The sequence below is a fragment of the Myxocyprinus asiaticus genome, unplaced genomic scaffold, assembly GCF_019703515.2.
Source record: "Myxocyprinus asiaticus isolate MX2 ecotype Aquarium Trade unplaced genomic scaffold, UBuf_Myxa_2 HiC_scaffold_64, whole genome shotgun sequence".
Lineage (NCBI taxonomy): Eukaryota > Metazoa > Chordata > Actinopteri > Cypriniformes > Catostomidae > Myxocyprinus > Myxocyprinus asiaticus.
In genome coordinates, this window is record NW_026249814.1 from 37,257 (window position 1) to 52,642 (window position 15,386).

Sequence of the window (15,386 nt, forward strand, 5' to 3'; positions counted from 1 at the left end):
GTAACCCCGCTGCTGAAGAAACCCGCACTTAATCCCACACAAATAGAACACTACAGACCAGTCTCTCTCATCCCATTCATGGCAAAAACACTTGAAAGGGCAGTTTTCAATCAAATCTCTGCCTATCTCTCACAGAACAAGCTGCTGGATGACTTTAAAAGTCAGGCTTTAAAAGTGGACACTCCACCGAGACCGCCCTGCTGTCTGTCACCGAGTCGCTGAGACGGGCAAAAGCTGAATCAAGATCATCAGTCCTGATTCTGCTGGACCTTTCTGCAGCCTTTGACACAGTCAACCATCAGATCTTACTCTCTACCCTCTTCTCACTGGGCATCACAGGAACTGTGCTTGACTGGTTTAATTCCTATCTCTCAGGTAGGTCCTTCAAGGTAGCCTGGAGAGGTGGGGTATCCAAGTCACATCAGCTACTTACTGGGGTACCTCAGGGATCAGTGCTTGGGCCACTTCTCTTCTCTATATACACAACATCACTGGGACTCATCATTCAGGCACATGGTCTCTCTTACCACTGTTACGCTGATGACACGCAACTCTACTTGTCTTTCCAGCCCAACGACACCACAGTGACTGCTCGAATTTCTGCCTGCCTGGCGGACATCTCGGCCTGGATGAAGGAGCACCACCTGCAACTCAACCCAGCCAAGACTGAACTCCTCGTCTTTCCAGCCAACCCTGCTGTTGAACACAACATCACCGTGCAGCTGGGTGCAACTACAGTAACGCCTTCCAAATCGGTCAGAAATCTAGGGGTAACCATCGACAACAGACTAAATTTCACAGACCACATCTCAAAGACCGCAAGATCATGTAGATTTACACTCTACAATATCAGGAAGATAAGACCCTTCCTCTCTGAACATGCCACACAACTGCTTGTCCAGTCACTTGTCATAACTAGACTGGACTACTGTAATGCTCTCATTGCAGGCCTCCCTGCATGTGCAGCTAGACCCCTCCAAATGATCCAGAATGCAGCAGCACGTCTGGTCTTTAATGAACCAAAGAGAGCACATGTTACACCACTCCTTGTCTCTCTCCACTGGCTACTGGTTGATGCACGTATCAAATTCAAGGCTCTGATGCTGGCATACAGAACAGTTACTGGGTCTGCTCCAGCATACCTAAAATCATTTATGCAGAGCTACGCGCCCACTAGAAGTCTGCGGTCGGCTAAGGAATGTCGCCTTGTTGTACCAACACAAAGAGGCACCAAAACACTTTCCCGGACTTTCAGCTTCATCATACCACGTTGGTGGAACGACCTTCCCAACTCCATCTGTGAAGCTGACTCACTCTCTGTCTTCAAAAAACGACTAAAAACACATCTTTTCCATGAGCACTTAAACAGTCATTTAAAAAAAAATAAAATAAAATTCAGTTGCACTATTTTGTTTTGAATACTATTATGATGCTAGTGATACTTTAATACAGCACTTTTCATACCACTGTCTCCTAAGATGATTCACTTTGTTTTCCTCTCTTGTAAGTTGCTTTGGATAAAAGCGTCTGCCAAATGAATAAATGTAAATGTAATGTTGCAAGCCGCTGGCACCCCTCATAATATAATATTGGGAGGAGACTGTAATCTTTTGATGGACCCAGTCCTTGATCACAGTGAAGCAAAAGTGTGTAAGCCCCCTAGAGCAACATTGACCCTTCACAGGATGTGTAAAAATCTTGCTCCTACAGGTATTTGGAGACATTTAAACCCATCTGAGAGGGACTATACATTTTTTTTCATCAGTCCATAAGATTTTGTAAAAGATGAAGCGAGGAGCAGTTTTTCCTTCTACAGGTCAGGCTTTATTTTCCCCTCTGGGCGACACCAATTTACAGTTTACCTTCACACACTAAACTAACACACACAGCTTTCATAAATAAACTTTTACTTCTAGAAACATCTTTGCTCGGCTCTCTGTCGTATCCAGTCTCTCCCCTCACTGAGTGTTGTGTCGCTCTCTTTATGCCGCTCTCCCCGTGCCCACTGAAATTAGAGACAGGTGTTAGACATAATTTAGCTCAGGTGTAAGCGCTCTTACCGCTTTCTCTCTCCGGAGAGATGCTTGACCACGCCCCCGCTGCCACATATCCCCACCGCCCGACTCAGGCCGGGGCGACATCTGGCCTGCCTACCACTCCCCCCCATTCCTGGAAAGGAAGTCGGCGACAGCCATCTGCACCCCCGGTCTGTGGACCACCTTGAACTTAAACGGCTGAAGAGCCAGATACCAACGGGTGATCCGGGCGTTAGTATCTTTCATACGGTGGAGCCACTGGAGTGGGGCGTGATCCGAGCAGAGGGTGAAGGCCCGCCCCAGCAGGTAGTATCGGAGAGTGAGGACCGCCCACTTGATGGCGAGACACTCCTTTTCCACGGTGCTGTACTTAGTTTCCCTTAACGAGAGCTTACGGCTAATGTACAGCACCGGGCGCTCCTCCCCCTCCACCACCTGCGAGAGTACGGCCCCCAGCCCCCTATCTGAAGCATCTATCTGTAAAACAAAAGGGAGAGAGAAGTCAGGTGAATGTAACAGCGGCCCCCCGCAAAGTGCGGCTTTAACTTGCGTGAACGCCCGTTGACACTGCTCCATCCACTGGACCGGATCTGGAGCTCCCTTTTTAGTGAGATCAGTCAGCGGGCTGGTGACGTCCGAATAATTAGGCACAAACCTTCTATAATAGCCAGCCAGCCCCAGGAACTGTCTCACCCCCTTTTTGGTCTTGGGTCTCGGGCAGGTCGCAATCGCCGCTGTCTTGTCAATTTGGGGATGCACCTGCCTGTGGCCCAAGTGGAACCCCAGATACCGTACCTCCACCCGTCCAATCGCGCACTTCTTCGGGTTCGCTGTGAGTCCCGCTTGGCGCAGCGATCTCAGAACCGCCCTCAGATGTTGCATATGCCGCTGCCAATCATTGCTGTAAACGATGATGTCATCTAAATAGGCAGCGGCGTAAGCTGAATGCGGCCTGAGGATTCGGTCCATGAGACGCTGAAACGTAGCCGGGGCTCCAAACAAACCGAACGGAAGTGTCACAAATTGGTGTAATCCAAACGGTGTGGAGAAGGCGGTTTTCTCACGGGAAATTGGTGTCAAGGGGATCTGCCAATAACCCTTCATCAAATCCAATGTCGAATAAAAATGAGCAGTGCCCAACCGATCGAGCAACTCATCAACGCGAAACATTGGATACACATCAAATTTAGACACCGCGTTGACTTTCCTGTAATCCACACAGAATCGCACAGACCCGTCGCTCTTAGGCACTAGAACGACTGGGCTGGACCAATCGCTGTGGGATTCTTCTATTACCCCCATATCAAGCATCGCATCCAATTCTTCCCGAACAATTTTCTTTTTGTGTTCGGGTAGTCGATAGGGGCGGCTACGTACCACCACCCCCGGCTCAGTCTCGATGTGGTGATGGATGAGGTTTGTACGTCCCGGTAGAGGGGAGAACACATCTGCAAACTCCTGTTGCAACTTGGCAACCTCCGCGAGTTGGCTCGGTGAGAGGTGGTCTCCGCAAGTGACCGGGGTGAACTGTTTATGTTTTGAACTCACCTCCGGTCCGAGCTCCGCCTTCTCGGGAACCACCGTAGCCAACATCACGGGGACCACCTCCCTCCACAATTTTAGGAGATTGAGGTGGTATATTTGACGTGCGTCCCCTCTATCGGTTCGTTTAACCTCATAATCGAGACCTCCCACTCGTCGTGTGACCTCAAAGGGTCCTTGCCACTTGGCGAGTAATTTAGAGCTCGATGTGGGAAGCAATACAAGCACTTTATCTCCCGGTGCAAATTCCCTTAGCTGAGTTCCCCTGTCATACAGTCGGCGCTGTCGTTCTTGAGCTTGGAGCAAATTCTCCTGTGTTAGTTGCCCCAAGGTGTGGAGTTTTGCTCTAAGATCAAGAACGTACTGAATTTCATTTTTACTGTTTGAAGGTCCTTCCTCCCAGGCCTCTCGCATTACATCAAGCACGCCACGTGGGCGTCGCCCATACAGCAGCTCGAATGGGGAGAAGCCAGTGGAGGCTTGCGGGACCTCTCGTACTGCAAATAACAGGGGGTCGAGCCATTTATCCCAATTTCTAGAATCATCGTGCACGAACTTACGAATCATGTTTTTGAGGGTTTTATTAAATCGTTCCACCAGGCCATCCGTTTGAGGATGGTATACACTGGTGCGAATCGATTTAATATTTAATAATTCGTACAGTTCGCGTAGCGTTCGTGACATAAATGTTGTGCCCTGATCGGTGAGGATTTCTTTCGGAATCCCCACCCGGGAGATTATTTTGAAGAGTGCCTCCGCAACACTGCGTGCTGAGATGTTGCGAAGAGGCACGGCTTCCGGATATCGCGTTGCATAGTCCACTAGGACCAATACAAAGCGATGTCCGCGTGCTGACCGCTCTAATGGCCCGACGAGGTCCATTCCAATTCTCTCAAAGGGGACCTCGATCAGAGGGAGAGGGCGCAATGGCGCTTTTGGGGTGGCCGGTGGGTTAACCAGCTGGCATTCGCGGCATGCCGCACACCACCTGCGGACATCGCCGCCAATGCCCGGCCAATAGAAACGGGCTATTAGACGGTTCAGGGTTTTCCTTTCTCCTAGATGACCTGCCATGGGATTATAATGAGCCGCCTGGAATACCATTTCCCGACGGCTCCTTGGAATCAAAAGTTGGGTTGTATCCTCTTTGGTCCGAGTGTCCTGTGTCACTCGATACAACCGCTCATTTATAATTGCAAAATAGGGGTATGAAAGTGCGATGTCAGGCTGGAGTCGTTGACCATCGATGACTCTCACTTTGTCAAAGGCGTGTTTGAGGGTTTCGTCTCGTGACTGCTCCAAAGGGAAATCCCCCTCAGGGAATTCCCTGAGAAGGGGAGGGGCTGCAGCCTCTCCCCCTCTCTCGTCATCATGACGTGGAGCTGTCGAGGATGGCCCCCGGCTCCGCCTCCCCTGCCAGAGCATCGCACATCACACATCTCCCTATTTTCACACAGGACCTATCCACGCAAATTCCCTTTAATAAAACTCTAAAATCAGGCCAATCAGTCCCCAAAGTCAGCGGATGGGTGAGGCAGGAACTAACCACAGCCTCCACTCTATGCTTTTTCCCCCGAAATTTAATTGTCAGGGTCACCACCGGATACTTGTGAATATCCCCGTGTACACACTTCACCTTCACCGTTTTGGTTGTGACCAATGCCTCGGGTTGAACCAGGCGTTGGTGGATAGTGGTTTGATTACACCCGGTATCCACCAACGCTTGGTGAGTACCCCCCTTGACACTTACCGGTATCCGGTACGCTCCGGCCCGGTCGGGGGCAGCCTGTGGGAGGTCAGAGACCCGCACCACCATCCCCAGCTCCATCAGAGGGCACTGATCTCGGAAGTGGCTCAGGTCTCCGCACCTCCAGCAGGCCGGCCCAGGTGCTACGCCCGCACTTGCATCGGCGGGCACCCCCCCCCTGAGGGGGAGAGCGGCGGGGCACTGGAGTAGGGGAAGGTGTCGCCTCCCACACCCGGGGAACTGGTCTCAGGGGCTGAGTTCCTCCTCGTCTGCGTGGGGCAGGAACGGGACCTGGAGAGAGAGCAGACGAGAGAGAGAGAGGGGAGGGGGAAGAAACAGAGGGAGGAGAGAAAACGTAGGAGGGATCTTCCACCCTCGGGATCGCCGCCATGTGGTCCTCCGCAAGTCGGATGGCTTCCTCCAACGATGCCGGGCGGTGGCACTGGACCCACTCTGCCATCCCTTTTGGCAGTCGAACTATAAACTGTTCCAGTACCACCTGGTCGATAATTCCCTGGACGTCGCAATCCCCCGCTAGCAGCCATCTTCGGCAGGCGTCACGGAGCCGCTGGGCAAAGGCAAACGGGCGGTCGGAGCTTTCCAACTTCAAGCTCCGGAAGAGTTGACGACTTTCCTCCGGAGTGCGACCAACCCGTTGCAAGATGGCTCTTTTTAGATCTCCGTAGGCCAGGAGGCTCGACGCGGGCAGTTGTTGAGCCGTGAGCTGGGCTTCCCCGGACAATAGTGGGATCAATCGGGCTGCCCATTGGCCGAGCGGCCAGCCCCAGATCTCGGCGGTCTGCTCAAACAAATCCAGGAAGGCCTCGGGGTCGTCCGTCGCCCCCATTTTCTGTAATGCTGGTGGGGGTAACGGCGTGGGTGTGTCCGGGGTCGCGGCTGAGGATGCCCCCTGGCCGAGGAGGCTCCGGATCGCCTGCCGGTCCTCGGCTTGAGCAAGGTTTGTGGGCAGGTGGGCTTCATTACATTTATCTATGATTGGAAAGGTTAATGTTATTAAAATGAATTGTATTCCAAAGTTCAACTACCTGCTACAGTCTCTCCCTATAGATATCCCCCTCTCTTATTTCAAGCAATTTGATAGCATAACGAAGTCCTTCATTTGGAATGGTAAGCGTCCCAGATTACATTTCAGTAAGTTACATAGGCCGATTGACAAAGGTGGGCTAGGCCTACCCAAGATTTTGTTTTATTATTATGCGTTCAGTTTTAGACATTTGGCTTATTGGCCACTTCCACCTGAGAGAGCTCCTCCCTGGTTTTGTATTGAACAGGAAATTCTTTCCCACTGAATTTGAACTTCGCCACTGTAATTTGAACTTCGCCACTGTAAAGCCCTTCTATCAAACTAATCGGAGAGGTTAAATTACACCCTGTTATCTCGCATTTGCACTGGGTATGGACAAAAGTGTCCAGAGTGTTTAATTTGGACATTTATTTAAATGTTGCCTCGAGCATATGGCTGAACCCTAAACTATGTATTAATAAGTCCCCTTTCTGCTGGTCAGACTGGATTGTGAGGGGGGTTAATACACTTGGTGACCAATATGAGAGTGGAGTATTGAGATATTTTGAGAATTTTATTAAACATTTTGGGATTCCCAGATCTCAATTCTATAGGTATTTACAGCTGTGCCACCTGGTCTGCACTGTTTTTGGGAGTAGCACACACTCCCCTAAAGCGGCAGATACTCTGGAAGTGGTGATTACTGCCTTTGGAAAAGGTCATGAGGCATCAGTGTATTATTCCCTGTTAATTCAGTGTCGGGTGACGGAGCTTCAACTTCTCTCAAGAGTAGTGGAGTATTGGAGGCAGTGTGGCTAGGATTCTAAAAACATCAAGTTTACATCTAGAGATGCAAGGGTGCGTCTGATGCAATTTAAGATTTTACATCGATTCTGTTGGACCCCCTCTAGATTGTATAGACTTGGTCTCAAAGACACACCCACCTGCTGGCTATGCCAATCAGAAGATGGGGACACAACATGTTTTTGGGAGGTGTGTAAAGATTCAAGAATTTTGAATGTTCGGAGGGAAGGGTTTAGGTTTATGTAATGTGATTCCGTGTTTCCTGTTATGTTTATTTGATTTGTCATTGGATCCAATAAAAATTGTTAATTACAAAAAAAAGAATGCCAAACATAAGCAAAGCAGCCTATTTAAAATGTAAATTTTTCATATAAGTGGAGGTGCATTACTCTGTCTCCACTCACTGCTGTCACATCTGTAGCTCTCTCACCCAAGTGAGGGAGCGTTACCACGGCATGTAGTGTTTATGTCAGAGTTTTCATTAGCTAACATTGATGTAACGTAACTTTATATACATTAGCTACATAGCTTTATGTGGCCTGACTCGTCATTGTTTATCACAAGCAAAAACGTAACTTAGGAACAACAATTTGTCACTACATGCCCTGTCCCCTCAATCTCTCACAACAATCACACTATATGTTAAATAAATTAGGTAGCTTGCACAACTAGCTAGGTGGCAAATAGCTGGCAAGCAACTGAAACTAGCTCCCTAAAAAACAGTAAATACATACAGTTGAAGTCAGAAGTTTACATACACCTTAGCCAAATACATTTAAACTCAAGTTTTTCAAAATTCCTGACATTTAATCATAGAAAACATTCCCTGTCTTAGGTCAGTTAGGATCACTACTTTATTTTAAGAATGTGAAAATGTGAAATGTCAGAATAATAGTAGAGAGAATGATTTATTTCAGCTTTTATTTCTTTCATCACATTTCCAGTGGGTCAGAAGTTTACATACACTTTGTTAGTATTTGGTAGCATTGCCTTTAAATTGTTTAACTTGGGTCAGATGTTTTGGGTATCCTTCCACAAGCTTCTCACAATAAGTTGCTGGAATTTTGTCCCATTCCTCCAGACAGAACTGGTGCAACTGAGTCAGGTTTGTTGGGCTCCTTGCTCGCACATGCTTTTTCAGTTCCACATTAACTCAGTAAAAAAAAGAAACTACCTTTTTTCAGGATACTGTATTTTAAAGATAATTTTGTAAAATCCAAATAAACTCTACAGATATGTATTGGAAAGGGTTTAAACAATGTTTTCCATGCTTGTTCAATGAACCATAAACAATTAATGCACATGCACCTGTGGAGCGGTCATTAAGACACTAACAGTCACAAGTCACGGTTTTGTCTCACTAGGGGTGATGGTCGGACTCGCATTTATCGTCAAAGGAATGAATGTTACACTGAGGCCTGTACTCTGGAGCGGGATCGATTTGGAGGTGGAGGGTCTGTTGTGGTCTGGGCCGGTGTGTCACAGCATCATCGGACTAAGCATGTTGTCATTGCAGGCAATCTCAACACTGTGCGTTACAGGGAAGACATACACCTCCCTCATGTGGTACCCTTCCTACAGGCTCATCCTGACATGACCCTCCAGCATGACAATGCCACCAGCTATACTGCTCATTCTGTGCATGATTTCCTGCAAGATAGGAATGTCAGTGTTCTGCCATGGCCAGCGAAGAGCCCGGACCTCAATCTGATCAACTGAGGGCTAGGGCCATTCCCCCAGAAATGTCCGGGAACTTGGAAATGCCTTGGAGGAAGAGAGGGGTAACATCTCAGAGCAAGAACTGGTAAATCTGGTGCAGTCCATGAGGAGGAGATGCACTGCAATACTTTACACAGCTGGTGGCCACACCAGATACTGACTGTTACTTTTGATATTGACCCCCCCCTTTGTTTAGGGACTCATTATTCCATTTCTGTTTGTCATGTGTCTATGAAACTTGTTCAGTTTATGTCTCAGTTGTTGAATCTTTTTATGTTCATACAAATATTTACACATGTTAAGTTTGCTGGAAATAAAAGCAGTTGAATGTGAGAGGACGTTTCTTTTTTTGCTGAGTTTATTTTCTATCGGATTGAGGTCAGGGCTTTGTGATGGCTACTCCAATACATTGACTTTGTTGCACTTTGGAGGTATACTTTGGGTCACTGGCCATTTGGAAGACCCATTTGCGACTGAGCTTTAACTTCCTGGCTGATGTCTTGAGATGTTGCTTCAATATATCCTCATAATTTTCCTTCCTCGTAATGCCATCTATTTTGTGAAGTGCACCAGTCTCTCCTGCAGCAAATCACCACACAACATGATGCTGACACCCCATTGCTTCAAGGTTGGGATGGTGTTCTTCAGCTTGCAAGTCTCACCCTCCAAACATAACAATGGTCATTTTGGCCAAACAATTTTTTTTTTTTCATCAGACCAGAAGACATTTCTCCAAAAAGTTAAAGATATTTGTCCCCATGTGCACTTGCAAACTGTAGTCTGGCTTTTTTATGGTGGTTTTGGAGCAGTGGCTTCCTTGCTGAGCAGCCTTTCAGGTTATGTTGATATAGGACTTGTTTTACTGTGGATATAGATACTTGTCTACCTGTTTCCTCCAGCATCTTCACAAGGTCCTTTGCTGTTGTTCTGGGATTGATTTGCACTTTTTGCACTAAACTACGTTCATCTCAAGGAGACAGAATGCATCTCCTTCCTGAGAGGTATGATGGCTGCGTGGTCCCATGGTGTTTACACTTGCGTACTATTGTTCGTACAGATGAACGTTGTACCTTCAGGCATTTGGAAATTGCTCCAAATTAATGAACCAGACTTGTGGAGGTCCACAAATTTTTTTCTGAGGTCTTGGCTGATTTCTTTGGATTTTCTCATGATGTCAAGCAAAGAGGCACTGGGTTTGAAGGTAGGCCTTAATATACACAGATACACCTCCAATCAGAAGCTAACTGGATAATTGTTCTAATGGCTTGACATTATTTTCTGGGATTTTCCAAGCTGCTTAAAGGCACAGTTAACTTAGTGTATGTAAACTTCTGACCCACTTGTATTGTGATGTAGTCAATTAAAAAAAGAGAAAAAAATCTGTCTGTAAACAATTGTTGGAAAAATTACTCATGTCATGCACAAAGGAGATGTCCTAAATAACTTGCCAAAACTAAAGTTTGCTAATATTAAATCTGTGGAGAGGTTAAAAAATTAGTTTTAATGACTTCAACCTAAGTGTGTTTAAACTTCTGACTTCAACTGTAGGTAGCTAATATGTATAGCTAATACTCGCTTAATAAATCTCTTTGGGTGAAAGGTGAAGATGAGTTTAGGTACAGATGCTTCATTCCATTCAAATTGGATATGGGATATTCTGCTTGATATCTCTGATCTCCGACTAAAGGCGTTCCATTGCATGAAGATGACGTTTAAGGAAACAAAACTGCAATGCTTCCGTTAGCAGGTGTTTGACTGTCACCAGAAATGTCTCCTAGCAACCCAATTTAGAAACAATTATAGAAACAACGCTAGCATTTGTGCTACAGGTGTACGATTATCAAAAGAGAATATAATTTACCATGTTTTGAACACCTGCTACTCTGCTAACGTTTGTTAAACAAGCTTTAATATCCTGTAATGTAGGAACTTTGACTAATTTATCAATATTATTCAATCAAAGTGAATGTTTATCACTTATTTTGTACATCTTCCTGGGTGCCGACAAGATTGTGATGTCACGCACCTGCATCTCGGTGAAGTAGGAGTTTAAAATTTCCGCATGACTTTCCAAGTTGCAATTACGACTTCAAGTGGCATTCCATTGCACTTTTCCCAGTAGGAAGTTGGAAAATCCGACTTTCCGAGTTGAATGGAATGCAGCAAGAGGCAGATTGCTAAGGTTAGCTAGCTAGCTTTGATAGCATCGCTTACACTTAGCTTACTTTTCTTTATGCTTCCTTTCTATGTGCCAATAAAAGTTTGACATGGTCCCAGCCATCTCGGTAAGCATTGAATTGCAGAATTGACATACTGCTGCGTGTTTTCTTTTGGATGTTTTTTTGCAGATGAACTCTTTGTGGTTTTGGTCAGTGTTTCCCAACCTTTTTTCTGCCACGGCACACTTTTTACGATACAATACAAAAACAGCAGCAAGACATAGATAATAATAAAAAAATAACTATACACATACGTACATACACATACGTAGTGCAAATCTAATACAAATCTGTTATCTGTTATGTACAGTGCAAATACAATCTGTTTTGTACATTGCAAAAAAAAATATATATATTTCAAGAGGAATGAAATAGCAGAAGAGGTTGGATGTGTTGGATAAATATAAAAAAGACTAAACTGTGTATTGCACATAGTTATTGCTCAATGGGGCAGTTTTACTGTTCATGAGATGGATAGCCTGAGGGAAAAAACTTTTCCTGTGCCTGACGGCTCTGAAGCGGAAGGTAATCGGAAGGGTGAGTGGGGTCCAGAGTGATTTTTCCAGCATTTTTCCTCACTCTGGAAGTGTATAGTTCTTGAAGGGGGCAGGGGGAAACCAATAATCCTCTCAGCAGTCCAAACTGTCCTTTGTAGTCTTCTGATGTCTAATTTTGTAGCTGAACCAAACCAGACAGTTATTGAAGTGCAGAGGACAGACTCAATGACTGCTGAGTAGAACTGTAACAGCTGGCGAAGGAAGTACAACCTCTGCTGGGCCTTTTTCACAATGGAGTCAATGTGGGTCTCCCACTTCAGGTCTTGTGAGATGGTAGTGCCCAGGAACCTGAATGACTCCACTGCTGCCACAGTGCTGTTTAGAATGGTGAGGGGGGTCAGTGTTGGGGTGTTCCTCCTAAAGTCCACAATCATCTCCACCGTTTTGAGTGTGTTCAGCTCAAGGTTGTTTTGACTGCACCAGACAGCCAGCTGTTCAACCTCCCTTCTGTATGCAGACTCATCGTCATCTTGGATGAGGCCGATAACAGTGGTGTCGTCTGCAAACTTCAGGAGCTTGACAGAGGGGTCCTAATAAGGTCACAGATGCCAAGAGCACTAAATGGATAATGAAAAACCAACGAATTTGTGTCTTTTCCAATTTGTATATTTGTTCTTGCAAATTAATTTTAGCAATGGCGCAGCAAATCATTTTTTATTTTTTATTTATTTACTGTATCTTCTGAAAATAAAGTCGCACCTGACTATAAGTCGCACCGGGTCAAAATCGCGTTGTTGATAGAGAAAAAAACACACACACAAGTCACATTGACAGAGGTTGGATCCGGCAGGCACTAGGACCCAGGAGCAACCATCCGGCCTCCATTCACTGGTTTAGATGTGAAATGCGCTCCATGAAGATTACAGTACCTCAGAATCTTCACATCGTATCATGGTGTTTTTGGACTTGTTTAAAACAGGAGAATTTGCTTTTAGCAATCGTAAGTTTATCATATGCTTTTTATGTTTCATGAGAGAAACGCGACAAGTAAGCTACATCTGTTTATTACATCTGTAACTCTACGCTGTGCACAAATAAACGGCTTTTAGTCTTTGAGTAAAAAAATACACCTGTTGTATTCTGTTCATTCATTCAGTTCACTGACTGAATGTACTTACTATATGTGTGATGATGAAGCATCATTTTGTGGGCATGTGAGGAGTTGCATTTGACAGTGGACTAGAGTTTGTTTGAACAATAATGTTATGATGGACAAAATATTTAAACTGGTTGCATAAAATACTTTGTAATGGAAAATATACTGAACTGGCAACTTTAAAACTCTTCTACCGTCTCTATGCCTTCACTAAAATACAGAGAAAAACAAAACAGTATTTATTTATTTTGAGGAATTTGATCATTTTCCATGGCACACCTGACAATATTTCACAGCACACTAGTGGGCACAGTGGTTGGGAAACACTGGTTTAGGTTGCCAAACTGTATTACAGAAGATTTGGCTGATATCTCTCAGACAGCCAAAGTTTCTTCTCCTGTCTCCCACATTCACTTTCTTGGAGTGCATGTGAAGGGGGACGGGGAGGGGTGACAGCCGTTAACAGTAACAAAAATTTCAAATTATAAATGAGTCAAGTTATTGCTTGCATTTGAAGCAGGAAGTTTTACATCCAATCACAGTAATGATGTTAACAAATAAATCAGACAATGCACAGGCAATTTAGTGATATCCCCGCAGTTGTGGTCTTGAAATAAAATCCCGAGTCCTCTTTGTCTGAGACTGAGACAAGACCGAGTAAAAATACGGTAGATCCTGGGACGAGACGGAGACGTTCAAAAAGTGGTCTCAAGACAAAGACCAATCTCAAGTACTACAACACTGTTTTCTACTCTGTACCATCTCAACAAACAAATCTGCATGGATACTTTCTGTCTGACTTAGAGGTGTGCGGTTTAGAAGAGACAACCTACATTGATTTTCCCAGTGTGTTGACTCAACAACACTTACCTGTGAAGAAAGGGAACATTCATGAGCAAAAGGATATCCAGAAATGCCTTACCTGCATGAAGTTCGTCTTCCTTGATTCTTCGAAACATACACCAAGAAGTTGGTCATTCTGGAAGAAATCAAGTACTCGCTAAGCTCAGGCAGAAATACTGGCTTCCAAAAACTTACGCTGCTGTCAGAAGGATCATTAATGAGTGTCACATTTGCTGACGATTAAATCCCAAGCCGGGCATACAAAAGATGGCAGATCTGCTAGAGGATAGGCTGCTACCAGACAAAGCACCGTTTACCAACACAGAAGTTGATTACTTCAGACTGCTCGAGGTTAGATGAGGACGTACAATGTTCAGAAGGTACAGCGTACTTTTTATTCATTAGCAGAAGAGGGCATGTGTCTGTTATCCTTTCAGAAAATGGAACAAATTTTGTAGGAGCTTAAAGGGAGTTGCGTGAAGCATTGCAAAATTTGAATCAGTCCATGATCAAAGAAGAGATGCTAAAGAGAGGAATTCAGCGGATATTCAATACACCTGGTGGATCTCACCACGGTGGCACCTGGGAATGTCAGATGTGCACAGTGTGGAAAGTTCTAAATTCTGTACTAAAACAGCACGTATTGGATGATGATGGTCTACATACACTGTTGTGCGAAGTGGAATCCATTATCAATGATAGGCCCATTACTAAAATTTCGGATGACCCTAAGAACCTTGAAGCGTTGACCCCTAACCACCTGTTGCTAATGAGAAAACAACCAGTTTTACCTCCAGGTGTGTTCAAGAGTCGATTTCTCAGGGCCAGCAAAGCCTCTCTGCTGGTGTAACATGCCTAATAAATCCACCATCCTTTCATTCTCATTGATCTTTTTGCCTATGTATTTTCAATCGCTTTCCACTCCTAATTCAACTACAAATGAACAGCAAAAAACAAAAAGTTTCCAATCAGAATTTATTCCTCGATGCTTACAAGCAAAGTGTACAACTGTTTCACAAATCGCATGCCCGAAGCCATGCTCCGTAGCAGCGCGTAAGTCTGAGCTCCACCCCTTCAGGCCCTCAGAATTTCTACAGAATCCCGCAACACTGCAGTGAATAAGTATTCAGATTCATCAGCCAATCAGATTGATTTGTTTGTTCTTGGTGGGTGTGGTCTTTAGGATATGTCCCAGTCCAGGCCTTCTAGCTGTCCTTGAGTGACGCAATCACACTTTAAGTGATGTACGTAATTTGAAAGCGAAGAGCGCGAGATCTTGCTGACGAGACAGCTGTCATCACTGCGGCTATTGCAATTGAGAAAGAGATCCTCATGGATTTAAAAACCTGAGATGTTCTGCATCGTGGATTGATTAATTAAACAGTAAAAGAGGACTGATTTTCACTTCAAGCAAATTGGTAAGTGCTTTTTGCATTGTTATAGCAACATCAGGAGTTTTCTAAGTGTAAATTACGCTGCTTGAGCATTCAGTGTCAGATCAAGTTTTGAAAAGTAACTGTGTACCCTGATGAAACAAAATTTATTGCAAGAAATATGTAAATCACAAATATTATTAGAGATCTTTTTCTTGGTATGTCGATATCTATGCAAGGCATGGATGGAGACAAATTCAATACATGGTGGATCTTTTCTGGAATAGGTGGACGCTGGAATACTTGCCTCTAATGCAGGAATGACAGCATGGCCACACTGAAGAGAAACTTCGAGGTTGGAAACATTGTCCTGATTGTTGACTCCAATGCACCTCTGAAATCTTGGAGGATGGGTCGCATCATCAG